Source organism: Geotrypetes seraphini, chromosome 1, assembly GCF_902459505.1.
Source record: "Geotrypetes seraphini chromosome 1, aGeoSer1.1, whole genome shotgun sequence".
Lineage (NCBI taxonomy): Eukaryota > Metazoa > Chordata > Amphibia > Gymnophiona > Dermophiidae > Geotrypetes > Geotrypetes seraphini.
This window is the reverse complement of record NC_047084.1, coordinates 5,246,827-5,262,776: the sequence shown is the minus strand read 5'-3', so window position 1 is coordinate 5,262,776 and position 15,950 is coordinate 5,246,827. Positions and strand designations below refer to the sequence as shown.

Sequence of the window (15,950 nt, the reverse complement as noted above, 5' to 3'; positions counted from 1 at the left end):
ACCTATATTTACAAATACTCAAATCCCACTATCACTCCTTGCAATCTTCAACAAGTCAAATAACTCTCCGTTGCCTCAGGTACAAACTTATTTTCCCCTCCCCCCCTCCACATTTTTTATCAAGCTACGCTAGAGGTTTTTAGCGTGGGCCAGTGAGGTAAGTGTTTCAATACTCATAGGAATTCTATGAGCTTCGGAGCTAAGAAAACTCTAGCACAGCTTGATAAGAGGGGCCCTGAGGGCAGCCCTCTGGGGCAGTGGCATAGTAAGGGAGAGGCGGGGGATGGACTGCCCTGGGCATCATCTTGATGAGGGCGCAGGCACCTCTCTGCCCCTAAACCATGCTCACGCTCTCCCTTCCCCATTCCCCCATATCTCTTTAAATCTTTGCCAGCGCAAGCAATTACTCTGGCCTGCTGCTCACGCCAGCCTGGCTCCCAGGAAGTGACATCAGAGGGAAAGCTAACACCGACGTGAGCAGCAGGCCAGAGAAGCTGCTTGCACTGGCAAAAATTTTAAAAGATATGGGGGTGGGGTGAAGGAGTGGGGGTGGAGAGGAGGGTGTGGGGGTGCCACTGCTCTGGGAACAGGGAAATTCCTGATGTACTTAAATGGTACCAATACTGGAGAGGTACTAGCTAAATCTCACCTACCTGCCCCCTGCCCACAGTTCATTATCCTTAATTTCCTCTGATTTCATGACCATTTTACAAAAGTATAACTCGCCTAATTTTTCATTAATCCAGTATGAACTGTTTGGAGAAAGTGACAAAGAGAAATGTGTCAAAACAGATAGAGCTCTGAGCTTAGCGACGAAACCACAATTAGCATTTCACTTTCTTTTTTTAGTGTCTGGTTTGGAAGAATTGTAACCAAATACAAAGTAAATAATCTCCCTGAAAAGTTGGCCAAGACATCTTTTTTCCACAGTCATGGGAGGATATAAAACCCTGAGTGCACTATTTCAGCACCAGGCAGCAAGGTACTATCTCATCACAGGGGCTGATAAGGTAACAAGAGACAAGGTTTCAAGAGTAAATGCAGTCGACATGATCTTTGCATAAATGCACTCCATGTACATTTAATCTTGTTCAGCTACAGCTTGCTTAGTCCGAGATGGAACAAAGGCTCTTTCTGTTTTATTTTGGGATTTTTTCTTTTTAATAAAGACTCTCCTGTCTGAATCTGTCAATGTTAACATACCATAGGGTATGAAGCAATTACCATACATCGCAAACAGGCTGTGTATTCAGCTACCAACTAGTCAAACTGTGCATTTATCTCAATTGCATTGCACACCCTGGTTCATACATCCACCACAACAAAAGATTAAAAAAAAAAGGTAAGAAAATGGTCTGTAGGAAAAAACATCAAGAGAATAAGAAAAAGAAAAGCATGCAAGGAGACATCCAGACTTGCTACAAGAGATGACAAGCAGAGTGACTACCGTGGGTGCCCTCTAGGAGGTACCATGCTTCCCTTTTTAGTCAGGTTGTAAATCCACCAGTATGTGCTCTCAAATAGGAAAGGGGGCACTAAAAGCAACCCTTGCCAAGGGCATTGTTTTGTCTAGCAACTGCCCTGGAGATATAAAGGCCAAAATTCTGTACAGGACACATTGCAGTTAGGCGACCAATCAGGGTGCATGTTTCTACAAAAACACACAAAAAACCTGAAGTCGCCATTCTAAGGCACCGATCTCATGCCTATGGAGGCACATAGGGATGCCTTCAGACACCTATGGCTGGCAGGGGCCATGGTTTGCACCAGAACTGGCCTTAGGCATCCGTAGGTGCCCCATGCACCTTCATAAGTGCAAATCTGGCACCTTAAATGTAGGCCTTTAAAATGCTGGCCTATATTTAAGGCACCTGTTAACAAATAACCGCGATTATACAAACCGCACTAGTGTGTGATTGACACGCAATTGGTGGCCGTTTCTTAGGCAGCTGCCGATACTGGCACCGTTTATAGAAACCAGGCCAACAGAAACTAGAAATGAGTGACCAGAATGGAGTGATTTGTAATGGTGTACATGTGGAGTGGAATTTTAGAAAGGATATTCAACTAAGAATACAAGATCTTTCAACATATTGCCTATTCTAAAATACATGAGAAATGGGTTTCCAAATGCTTGCTTTATCCAGTATGACAGCAAAGATATATTACCTATAGCAGGTGTTCTCCAAGGACAGCAGATATATCTTCTCACATGTGGATGACATTAGCCACAGAACCCAGTATGGATATATACTAAGCGTACTGTCACTTTCAATTTTTGAGGCAGTACCCACCACACACACGTGTCGGTGCCTTCCTGCCCGATGTCGGCTTGTGGGACATATAGTTTAGTAACAAAGCTAAGAAGTCAACTAGGGGAGATGGGCAGGTTGTGAGAATATATACCTTCTGTCCTTGGAGAACATTTTTCTTTTTCCAAGGGCAAGTAGGTATAATATTCTCATATGTGGGATTCCCATATTGCCAAGATCATGACTCTGGAGAAGTAAGAAGTATATATAAAGCATGATCCTGGTGAAAACCAAAAAGGGTTGGTGGGAAAGTTGACGGTCAGGAAGTAAATAGGTTTTGCAGAACTGCTTGCCCAAACTGACTGTCTCTTCTGGAGTTTTGCTCTAAACAGTAATGTGAAGTGAAAGTATGGAATGAGGACCAAATGGCCTCTTCGCAGATGTCCTCAATCAATTTAGAGTGGAAATGGGCTACTGAAACTGCCATATTCTTTACACTGTGGGCTGTGACATGGCCCTGTATCGTCAGACCAGCCTGAGTATAAACAAAAGAGATACAGTCCACTAGCCAAGTAGAGATGGTTCTCTTGGCAACAAGAGCACCTAGTCTGTTAGGATCCAAAGCCACAACGAGTTGGGAAGGATTTCTATGAAATTTAGTTCAATCTAAGTAGTATGGTAAAACACGTTTGCAGTCTAAAGTGTGGAGAGCTGCTTCATCTGAACGGGAATGTGGTTTTGGGAAGAAGACTGGTTGAGATGGAATTCCATGATGACCTTAGGAAAGAACTAAGGAAACATCCAGAGGTCTACTCTGTTATGGTAGAATTATGTATAGGGTCGATCTGATACAAGTGCTTGACATTCACTAACCTGACATGGAGACATGACACCTATGAGAAAAACTACTTTCTAAGTAAGATGTTAGAGTGAGCAAGTCATGAGTGGTTCAAAGAGAGACTACATAAAAGTAGAGAGTACCACTTTAAGATCCCAGACTATAGGTGGAGGATTGATAGTTGGTTTAGTATGATAACATGCTTTCATGAATCTAGATGCCAAGGGATAAATAGAAAGTGGTTTCTTATCCAATGACGAGCAGAATGCACTGATATGAACTGAACCGAGTGAGACTTTAAGTCTGAATTAGAGAGGTAAAGAAGGTAGTCCAGAACAGATGGGAGTGGACATGTGACAGGTTCAAGAGAATGTAGAGCATACCAGGCAGAGAATCTGGTCCATTTGAAACAATAACAAGATTGAGTGGAGTGTTTTCTGGATGCTTCAATAACAACCGAGACTGGAACAGAAAGTGTGTATGTTTTAAGAGTTCAGTGAGAGATACCATGAAATGAGTGCTGATGAGTGATGGTTGGGAAGTAGGAGAGAGCTGTCATTGTGTGTGTGAGTAGTGATGGAAACAGATGCAATTTGTAGGGATACCGAGTTGAGAGCTCGGGAACCATGGTTGATGTGGCCAGTAGGATACAATGAAAATCATAGCGCCCTAATCTTGGCAAAGTTTGAATACAGTTTTCCCAATGAGATGTATTGTAGGGAATGTGTACAGGAAATTTGTTCCCCCAGTCAATTCCAGGCAATTGGAGGCATACAGTCTGGAGCATAAGAGTGAAAGTTTGGTGTTGGGGGGGTATGTGGCACAGGATAAACATGCTAAGAGACCATACATGGGGCTGAAGAAGCCTTCTCAGTTTGTCTGTTAATGTATTCTGCTTCCCTGTTAGTAACATAGTAACATAGTAAATGACGGCAGATAAAGACCCGAATGGTCCATCCAGTCTGCCCAACCTGATTCAATTTAAATTAAAAAAAATTTTTTTTAATTTAATTTAATTTTTTTTTTTTTTCTTCTTAGCTATTTCTGGGCAAGAATCCAAAGCTTTACCCGGTACTGTGCTTGGGTTCCAACTGCCAAAATCTCTGTTAAGACTTACTCCAGCCCATCTACACCCTCCCAGCCATTGAAGCCCTCCCCTGCCCATCCTCCACCAAACGGCCATCCACAGACACAGACCGTGCAAGTCTGCCCAGTAACTGGCCTAGTTCAATATTTAATATTATTTTCTGATTCTAAATCTTCTGTGTTCATCCCACGCTTCTTTGAACTCAGTCACAGTTTTACTCTCCACCACCTCTCTCGGGAGCGCATTCCAGGCATCCACTACCCTCTCCGTAAAGTAGAATTTCCTAACATTGCCCCTGAATCTACCACCCCTCAACCTCAAATTATGTCCTCTAGTTTTACCATTTTCCTTTCTCTGGAAAAGATTTTGTTCTACGTTAATACCCTTCAAGTATTTGAACGTCTGAATCATATCTCCCCTGTCTCTCCTTTCCTCTAGGGTATACATATTCAGGGCTTCCAGTCTCTCCTCATACGTCTTCTGGCGCAAGCCTCCTATCATTTTCATCGCCCTCCTCTGGACCGCCTCAAGTCTTCTTACGTCTTTCGCCAGATACAGTCTCCAAAAATGAACACAATACTCCAAGTGGGGCCTCACCAATGACCTGTACAGGGGCATCAACACCTTCTTCCTTCTACTGACTACGCCTCTCTTTATACAGCCCAGCATCCTTCTGGCAGCAGCCACTGCCTTGTCACACTGTTTTTTCGCCTTTAGATCTTCGGACACTATCACCCCCAGGTCCCTCTCCCCGTCCGTGCATATCAGCTTCTCTCCTCCCAGCATATACGGTTCCTTCCTATTATTAATCCCCAAATGCATTACTCTGCATTTCTTTGCATTGAATTTTAGTTGCCAGGCATTAGACCATTAGATAAACTGCTCTGAGAAGGTTGCCTTGAGCAGCTGCCCAAGTTCAAATCTGAATTGCCTCCTTGCAGAAGGTGAGGTCCCATGCCACCTTGTTTGTTCAGATAGGTGACCTGATTGTCAGTTTGGATGAGGACTATTTGATGTAGAATATGACCTTGGAATATTTTGAGAGCATTGCAGATTGTTCAGAACTCGAGGATACTGCCTTCATTATATGCAATTTTATTTCATGCATATTCATTGTGGATATCTTGAAAACTTGACTACCAAGGGGGTACTCCACGACCGAGTTGAGAGACACTGTCTTAGTCTATACTGTCTTGGGTGAATCTCTTCATAAAGGTGGTTAATAAAACCCAATAAAGAAATACACAAATAAGGGCTCCTTCCAAGTTTCCAAGTTTATTTTACACTTGATATACTGCAATTGTAGAACATCTATGAAGTTTACTTAAAAATGCTATATTAAAGGATGGAAGTACAATTTCAATTGTAAAGGAAAGAAAATTAAAAATTAGACACAAAAGCTGACTATACGCTTGTTATTTCTGATCATATTATGAACTATCTCTTGCATCCTTTCATTGATCATAAGCATCTGTAAACAGGAAGGTTTTTAGTAATGTTTTAAAGCATTCAAAATTTTGTTCTATTCAAATGTGGTGTTTGGAAAAGTGTTCCAAAGTTGAGGACCAATAACTGTAAAAGAACGGTCTCTAGTAGATGAGTAAACTATGGGCTCCTTTTACGAAGCTGCGTTAGCGGCTTTATCACACGCACATTTTTAGCGCACACTAACCTCCACGCTAGCTGAAAAACTACTGCCTGCTGTAGAGGAGGCATTAGCGGCTAGCGCGGCCGGCAAATAAGCGTGCGCTATATTAATTTTATTAAGCAACAGTAGAGCTTTTTACCTCAGGCCATCAACTGAATAAGTTTTTGTGCATTTACCACACTGGCCCGCGGTAAAAAGCTCTACCGCTGCTTGATAAAAGGGGCCCTAAATAAGATGTCACCTGTCACTTTTGTTACACCAGATTAACAGAGCTCCTATTTTGAATTTCTTTAAAAAAAAAAAAGCTTTTGTTGGAAAATACTTAATGCTAATTTGGTTAACAATCATTTAATACGACCTTTACAAAAATTTCTGAATTGTATTTAATTTTTTCACATCACATCTGCAGGGGCAGTCAGCTGAAGTGAATAATACTTCACAATTTAAACTCCATAAACCAAAATACTGCTACTACTGTTTATCATTTCTAGAGCACTGCCAGAAGTACCTCATGCCAGACAGATTCACTATCTGGATAATGTCACTGAATATCCACAGCCAACACTGGCTAAGAGAAATGGCAATAGTTATATTTTCCTTTAAATATTGACCCTTATATTCTTACTTACAGCCTATTAAAGGCCATCACCCCCTTCCCCAAGAAATACAAACTTTTTATACATTTTTAGAGCAGATCCTTGCTTATCACCTTTTCTCTCTCTCTTTTTGCTATGGTTTTTATTGCTTTGTTTTAGTAATTGATTAGTCTCCCTGGGATCTGGAAACCTACTTTAAAATATTTGGCAGGTTTTAGTCTTCTCCAAAATATGCAATAGACTATTTATACACAGCCACAAAAGTATGTATATCCAGTACATATTTCGGAATATATTATGATTACAGTGCTGCATATTATACAAACACATAACTTCCAAAATAAACCACCTATTCACTCATTTGCATACAGCAATGCAGTCACATTCCCAGAGGAGCATGTGGGAAGACATTGTTAAAATTTCTGTCATTCATGTAAGAGAAACCGAAATGAGCTGGGCATTAAATTTGCATACAGCCCCAAGCACAGAGGTTCCTGGATGTGTGCTGTGCTCATGTTCCCGGTGATAGGCATTTCTAGCAGGGAAGAGCCTGTCAGAATTAGCTCAGGAAAACACCCCTGAGGTGATAACTGGAAGACATACTGAGAATGTGCCTCAATACATGAAACATAAACATGAAATTCTCAGCACTCTCTGCTCAGTGAAAGTCACCACAAACACTATGTCACACACCAGGGGATAATCTATTCCACCTAATTAACACACAAGCCTACAGAACATGTGGAGAATTGTTAGGAACGGTTCCCACTTAGGACTGACTTAGGTACTAGGGAAGAGTCATCCAGCACCATAACACGAGGGGGTGCAGCGCAGTGAGGGGAGGCAGGCGAGAAAGAAGGAACGGGGAACAAAGCAGAGAGAGGTGGAGATGTGAGAGTAGGTAGTTTCAGAATGATGTTTTAACTGATGCCATACTTCTAATGACAGTATATTCTATTTCATACTGGTTTTCTTTTGGAAAAACTCAGTAATTGCAACTCTGATTTTTCAAAACTTTACTGGAAACCTAAAACAAATACAGAGCAAGTTTAGAAGTTCTGATTTTTTAAAAATGAGACAATGGGGCTGCAAAGTTACCCAGTTCTAAGAAGGAAACTATTAGGCCAGGCATAAGTATAGTTTGCCAGCTTGGAGGGTGGGATGGGGGTGGGGATGGGGGAACGAGGCTAAAGAAATCATATTAGCAATGAGAGGCAGAGAACGTCTTCATTAACAATCACAACAATTGGAGGGGAGCTCTCTCTTGTGCCTACCCCAAACTACATCTATGAGGCCAGTTCTAAAACTGAATGGTATTTTTAATTCCTGATTCTACTCATCGAAACTAGTGCAAGTCCCTTACTGGACCATGATAGGTTTATCAGAAATCCTGGACTGGCTGCAAATCACCCTCCTAGAACTCGTAGTTCCGAGACAATGTTAATATGCCTGCCGTGATCTATTTTCTGCTCTGTATACCAGGCCTCCCATTCCTCTCTGCACTCTCCCTCTTCTGGGTTTTTCTACTTTTCACTGGAAGTCTTTCCCCTCCTACACACACTGCTTCTCTGTCTATCTTCAAATCTCAGCTTCATGCATAGTCAGTGGAACAATTTTTTTGGGGGGTTGGGGGACAAAAGCTCCACCCTAGACCCCACCTAAGTTCTACCCTAGACCCCCACTCAAGCTCCTCCTTAGACTTATCCCCGTAATAATAGTACTAATTGTAATGCCATTTCTTCCATTCATTCTTCATATACACACAATATAACCTTATTAAGAATACATAATGGTAACCAAATAATTTTGAGGTATGGTGACCAGACCCCTGTACTTTGATAGCAGACATATTCAAAAGCTGACATATTCCAATCACTAACAAATACACCCCCTCCTTTACAAAGCCTCGCTAGCATTTTTAGTGCTGGCTGCGACAGTAACAGCTTGGATGCTCATAGGAATTCTATGAGCATTGGAGCTGTTACTGCTGCGGCCTATGCTAAAAACGTTAGCGCGGCATTGTAAAGGAGGGGGACAATTAATACAAGAAATGGTAAATGATACCATTTTATTGGACTAAATACATTTTTCAGTTAGTTTTCAAAGGCCCAAACCCCTTTCCTCAGGTCAAGTCCAATAAAAAGATAACACCTCATTTCCATTTTCTGTTTTTATTTATTAACACAGCTACCACACTACTTTTATCTTAAATGGAAAATAATATTTTTTCTATCTTTGCTTTTTTCCCAATTGTAGTCCCAGCCTCTGTTTTCTGCTTTCCTTATTTTCTCTTAACTCTTTTACCAGGATTTATTATCTCTCCTCCCTTTTCCTTTCAGCTTTCTTCAATTTATTTTCTGCCTCTACCTAGATTAAATTATATCTTACTATCCAGTTTTCACTTTCACTCTTTTCACTGTGTATACTTACAGCTTCCACTTTTTTCCTTCACCCCACCAATATCTCACTAACCCTATCCTCTCCACCCCACCCTTTTTCTTTATCCTTTCCTTTCATCCAGGGTGTGCCTTCTTTCTCTACCCCCTTCCATTCTGTGTCTGAGCCCTCTCCTTCCCACTTCCATTTAGCATCTTCTCCCCTCGCTCTCTCCTACTCACTTCCATCTAGCCTCTGTTCCCCTCTCTCTCTCCTCCCAACTACTATCAGGTGTCTGTTTCCATCTTTCTCATCCCCACTACCATCCAGCAGTCTGCCTCTCTTCCCTCCCCACTTCCATCCAGTGTTTATCCCCCTTCTCTCTTTCTCTCCATTCACCCCACTTCCATCAGCATCTGCCCCCTTCTCTCTCTCTCTACCTCCACAGTTGGGTCTCTCACTCTCTCTCCCCCCCTGTAGTCAGGTCTGTTTTCCTCTCTTCCATTATCTCTCTCTCTCCCTCCACAGTCGGGTCTCTCTCTCTCTCTCTCTATCCCTCCCTCTGCAATCGGGTATGTCTGTCTGTCTCTACCTGGTTGGGTCTCTCTCTCTCTCTCTCTCTCTCTCTCTCTTCCTGGATGGATCTCTCTATCTTTCTCGCACTTCCTGATTGGATCTCTCTTTCCCTCCACAGTCAGGTATCTCTGTCTTCCCTCTCTCTCCCCCTCATGGTCCAGTATCCTTCTCCTTTCTTCCCTCCATAGTCCAGTCTCTCTCTCCTCCTCCTCCCCCAGTGGTCCAGTCTTTTTATTCTATTCCCCCTTCACAGTTGGGCATCTTTGCTCACCCTCCCTCCTTATGGTTGGGTCTCCCTCTCTCTCTTGTTCCCTCTGTGGTTGGGTCTCTCTGCCCTCCCTTCCCCCAGTTGGATCTCTCCCTCTCTCTCTCTCTTTTTTTTCTCCCTTGATAGGTCACTTTCTCTTTTTCTCTCCCAGGATGATTGGGTGTCTCTCTCTCCCTCCCTGGTTGGCTTTCCTCCCTGGTTGGGGTGTCTTTCGCTCCCTCTGTGGGTCTCTCTCTCTCTCCCCTCATCCCATGGTTGTGTATCTCTCTTCTTTCTTTCTTCCTCCCTCCCCCTTCCTTCCTGACATGGTCTGTCTCTCTCTCTCTCTCTCTCTCTCTCCTATCTTCCCTCTCCCCACAGCCCAATCTCTCTCTCCTTCCCTCTCCCCGCAGCCCCCCTCCATCCCACCTATCTACCATGCTTGCAGTGTTTTGTTTTATATGCTAGCACTACTGGCTGGCTGGCTGGTTGAGTCTCCTCTGTCTCTATGGCAGTTGCAGCAACACTGAAAAAGGAAGTTACTTCAATTTCCTGTTCCCACGTAGTCTGCAACTGCCATAGACAAAGAAGAAACTCAATTGGCCAGCTGTTCAGCAGTGCTAGTGTACAAGGCAAAGCACTGCTGGCAAGGTAGGTAGGCATGCTGAAAGGAAGGCCTCGGGGGGAGGGAAGGAGGAGAAAGAGACTGACCATGGAAATGCCACAAGAATGGTTCCTGTGGCACTACCGCAGAATGGTCCACTATTCCCACAGTATTCCCAGGGGGTTCATTAATCTTTTGAGGGGCCATGGCCAGTGAAATAGTAAGGGGGCAGAGGAGCGGACCATCCTGGGAGCCGTCTCAGAGGGGGCGTCGGCATCTCTCTACTCCCCCATGACATGCTCCCGTTCTCCATTCCCCTTGCCCTGTACCTCTTTAAAATCTTTGCCAGCGCAAGCAACTACTCTAGTCTGCTGCTCACACAGGCCTGGCTCCCTCTGAAATCACTTCAGGGTCGTGGGGCAAGATTTAGAGGTATGGGGGGTGGGAAGGGACGGCACCAGTAAGGCGTGGGGGCATGGAAGGAGTGGGGAGGGCATACAGAAGGGCGCCGGGGGGAATAACCACCCCAGGCATCTCCCACCCTCACTATGCCACTGGCTATGGCCCCTGTGATCCCCCTGTTCTGACACCTATGGCTTCATCAAACTTTACTTTAGATCAGGGGTAGGCAATTCCGGTCCTCAAGAGCCACAGGCAGTCAGGTTTTCAGGATATCCACAATAAATATGCATGAGATAGATTTGCATCTCAAGGAGGTAGTGCATGCAAATCCATCTCATACATATTCATTGTGGATATCCTGAAAACTTGACCTGCCTGTGGCTCTCGAGGACCAGAATTGCCTACCCCTGCTCTAAATCTTCCAATATCACAGCCATCGCTAATCACTCCTTGTTTTTAACACATATCATAGTATAACATAAAAGTTTATTTATGAATTGCAGATACCTCATGGTCCTATGCGATTTACAAAAGATAAAACCAGCATATTAACTGTTGAATTTACAATCAATTAAAACCAATTATTTTCCAAATTTACTAAACAAATAAGTTTTAATTAATTCTCTAAAATGCATGTAAGAGAAAAGCGAAATAAGTAATATTTGCAAAGATCGTTTTGGTAAAGAAAATAAAAGATGAGCTAAGTAAGAAGGAACTAAACCAAACATGATCTCATAACAAACATATCCCACTTTGAATAATACCCTGGCCTGTATTGGGAGCCAATGTAATTTCTGGTAAAAAAAACGGAAAGATGATCAAATGTCTTCAGATTAAATATCAGATCCACTGCGGAATTTTAGATAATTTGTAACTTTTGAAAAATTTTATAGGAACCCGCTAATGTATATTATATTTCAATAATCTAGGATTTTTAATAAAAGAGATTGCACCAATTGAAATGGATAAGCTTCAAAAAAAAGAACGAATGAACCTTAACTTCCTTAGCATTACAAATCCTTTTCGAACTACTGAATCTACTTGTGATTTCATTCATAAATTCCAATCTAATTGGACTCTTAAAATTTTTATTGTCAGTGTAATGATATAATTAATCCCATTTAATTATAACTTTTTTTTTCATCTGACTTATTATTAGAAGTCAGGAAATCCTAGTTTTTAATTTAATTTTAACTTAAAACTGGCCATCCAATCATGTATTAACAGTAAAATCTTTTCTATCCAAGATACTTCTAATGGGGAATTTGAGGAAACTGAATATACAGGTAATATTGTTTGCATAAATATAGTGTAAATCTTGTAATTCAGTTAGGGCTTCTTTTACTAAGAAATATAAGAGCATTTTACTGTGGGCCGGTGAGATAAATGCTCCAATGCTCATTGAATTCCTATGAGTGTCAGAGCATTTTTTAAATTTAATTTTATTTATCAATTTTCATATAAAGACAAGCATACAATACTTGAATACAGATTAAGAAATAATATCCCCCACATAATTATACGGTGACAAAATTCACCAACTATTAGAAATATTATCAATTATGTAGTCCACAACTTATAGGTTATAGGACCCAAGGAAAGGAAATATTATTCAAAGAAATTAAGAGGGTCTTTTACTAAGGCGTGCTAGCCGATTTAGCGCGTACTAAATGCTAATGCATCCATAGAATATAATGGGCGCGTTAGCATTTAGCACGCACTAAATCAGCTAGTGCGCCTTAGTAAAAGACCCCCTAAATTACTAAGAGGACAGCTTTGGAGACCATAGTCAGCAGCCAGTTCATTTTAACCTGTGTGTAAAGCTATCGTTCCTATCATTACTCTCCCACTTCTTTAGCCACAATAAAAATCAAACAATTCCCCCCCCACCCCAGTGATACACAACATTTTACAGGAAATTTTAATATAAAGGATGCACGCAAAGCTTGAACGCTAGGCCTATATGCCAAAAAGTCCTTTCTTCTTTTCTATGTCAGTTGAGATCTATCAGGAAACAAACACACCGGTGAACCAAGAAATTGTTCATTAATAGTCTGAAATATGTCCAAAGAATCAAATCCCTATCAAATTCCAAACCAAATGTCACTGTGACAGCAGTTCTTTCAGTAATTACTTCCAAGGAGTTTTCCAGAAAATTAGTTAGATTCATCTCACCACCATCCGCTCCCACCATATCTGTAGGAGTAGAATTACATATTTTATTCCCTATACAGATATACTGAGCTCTCAATATTGGTGGTAGATTCTCAGTTGGAATTAACAAAATATCTCTCAAGTATCTCCATACCATTTCAACTGCTGACACAATTGGAAATTTGGGAAAATTGAACATTCTCAGTTGGACTATTGGAACTCTGTCTATTTGGATATTAAACAGGGTAGCTTAGATCGGCTGCAGCTAATACAAAATACAGCGGCTAAACTTATTTTTGGAAAGAGGAAGTATGATCGTGTATCCCCATTATTGAGAAAACTTCACTTCATTACAGGATACAATTGAAGTGTGCATGTGTTATTTTTAAATTCCTGTATGGAATATTTGATCCTTCTATCTTCTATGCTGGAATACTACTAAATCCTGTTATTCCAGGACAACAACAATATATAAACTACCATATCCTTCTTTTAGAGGAATTAAATGTGCTGGGAAGCTTAGCAACTGGTTGAAATTTGGAATGGGCTTCCTGATTCCATCAGACTGATAGGACAGTTTTTACAATTTCGGAAAGCTCTAAAAACTTGGTTGTTTACACTAAACTTGGAAGGTCTACCTGCTGAAGTGTCATAGCAACAACTTTCCCTAATCTTTTTAGTCTTTTAATTAAATTTTAAACAATTTTATATTTCAATTTTAATTTTCATGTTGTCTTTGAATCGATAATTACCTATTCTTAGGTCTCCTCTTTATAGGCTTGCTTTTATGTCACTCTAATTTAATCAACTATAAACCGAAGATCAGATTAGATTATTTTTCCTCTGTTTGTTTTCCATGAATTCTAATTAACTTTTTCTGAATATAAGATTTCTCTTTAATAATTCCATTTCTAAAGTCTTAATTTGATTAAGCTGTTATTCATGTCTTTTTATACCCTCACTGTGTTCTCGTAGCATTTTACCTTGAGTGTTTACCAGGGAATTGATAGAACCACAGTCATTTCGGAACATTGTTACTGCTTTTTTGAGATTGGAGTCCATGACTTTGTTAGCCCTCCACAATTTGTCCATATTGACAATAGCAGGCTATACCATCTCTCCAAACTGCAAGTTCTCTCTTCAGAGTGCTGATGTCAGAGCTCCCTACCTCAACCATTGTTTTCCCTCCTGCTGCTCCTCCAGGGCTAGACACCTTCCCTTCTCCTTGGGAGGACTGTGCCACCTCTGTCTCCACAGGGCTTTCCTTTCCGGGTCAGAGAGAAGCCTGCCCCTGATTCGGGCCCAGTGAGACCCATCTGGAACGAAGGTTCGTCGATGAATTTGGTGACCCTCCTGAGGTCGACACAGCCTCTCTTGCTTGGCGCGTCGAAATTCCTGCAATAGTGATTTGAATCAAATGCCTCGGGTTCCCAGGCACTGGAGGACAGGGCTGGCTGCTTCCCTTTCACTTCCAAATCACAAAGAAGCCAACCGGAGGAAAAAGAAGAAAAACATATTCAAGGTAAGTTTCGGCGAACGTTCAAAATTTAATCAAGAGGAGAGCTCCGTGCTCCTCAATGCCATCTTGGGTCCAAGAGTAAGAACATTTATCGCGCTGGCCTGCAATAAAATGCTCTTATGCTGCTTAGTGAAACCCGGCGTTAATTCTTTACTCAATGAAGAAAGATAGATGTTAAAAAGGGAAGGAGAAAGGGGAGATCCCTGAGGAACTCCACATGGTATACTCCGTTTATGAGAGACAATTTCATTTCTTCTAATCTGATATATCCAAGATCGCAGAAAACTGTTAAAATAGCAGAGGACATTACCTGATAAACCCTATGAATCCAGACAGTGCAATAAAATATCATGATCAACTAAATCAAAGGCACAACTCAAATCTTATTGTAAAATCAAGGCATTTTGTTCTGAGGATAAAATATTAAATAACTCCCCTTTTTACAAACCATGAAAGTGCTTTTTAGCACTGGCCAGTGCACTGAATGCTGTGCGCTTCTCCGACGCTCCTAGAGTTCCTTTGAGCACTGGAGCAGTGCACATCATTCAGCACTCAGCATTTGCAGTTTTTTTAAAAGGTTGGGGGGAGGGGAAGAAGGTTAAGCAATTTATTAAAGAAATAAGGGATAGATTGGCTAAGGCCACGGATCCAATCCGTGGCCGGGGAGCTGATTCACAAAGCACCCTCATGCAAATGAGGGCGATCAGAATCACACCCCCAACCGACTGCCGGATCGCTCTCCAGTGATTCCAATGCATGCGTAGACCATCTTCTTTGCCTGTAGTTGGTCTGCGCATGCACTGGCCCTCCATGCCCAGCAGAGCTGGAAACTTAAAAAAAAACAAACAACTTTTTAATACTTCACGAGCCCATGGTTTTAACCCGCTTTAAACCCATGAGTTAAAAACACAGACTCGCACTGCGGGGAAGGGCAGGAGGGTCAGGGTGGCGAGAGGAGAGTTGGGGCGAGAGCAGGGTGGCGAGTCGGGGCGGCAAGAGAAAGATATTTGGGGTGAGAACAGGGTGACGAGTTGGGGCAGCAAGAGGAGATTTGGGGCAGAGAGCAGGACGGCGAGAGGATAGTCAGGGCAGGAGAGCAGGAGAATCCAGGCAGAGAGCAGGAAATGCAGTCAGAAAGCTTGTGAGTGACTGGTCCCCAGCAGTCACTTCTTTTGTTGATCGGCCAGCCCAATTGGTGTTCCAGATTTGTTTAGTGAATTGCTGCCTGTCTAAATTTGCATGCCATTCCCTATCATTGCATGCGTGGATCAGATATTGCTCAGCACCGAGGTTAGTGAATTGGGTCAGGGAACAATCAGGTCGCAAAACGATCGGTGTCCTTAGTAAATCTAGTCCTATGTAGTTTCTGTACTGTGGAATGATCTGAAACCAGACAGAAAATTAGATGGTAATGTAAAATTATCTAAATAGTCTGATACTGACCAGCCCTTCTAACAGTTTAGTAAACAAAGGGATTAAAACTATTGGTCAGCAGTTTGAAACTTCACTAATAGATCTTTAACAATAGAAGTGATAATTATTTGACTTAATTCCATTGGGAAGATACCTTGATCTAGGAGAAGTACAATCCATTCATGGAGCTCTACTAAAAACTTTGGAGAAGCTTTGCTCATGATAGCTGGACTGCAAG

The 15,950-nt window shown here is 41.9% G+C and overlaps 1 protein-coding gene across 2 annotated transcripts in view; it reads right to left on the bottom strand.

The window, feature by feature from the left end:
• MCTP1 (multiple C2 and transmembrane domain containing 1) overlaps positions 1-15,950 on the bottom strand; it is an 817,302-nt gene that overhangs the window by 237,879 nt on the left and 563,473 nt on the right. The gene's annotated exons all lie outside the window — the stretch shown is intronic.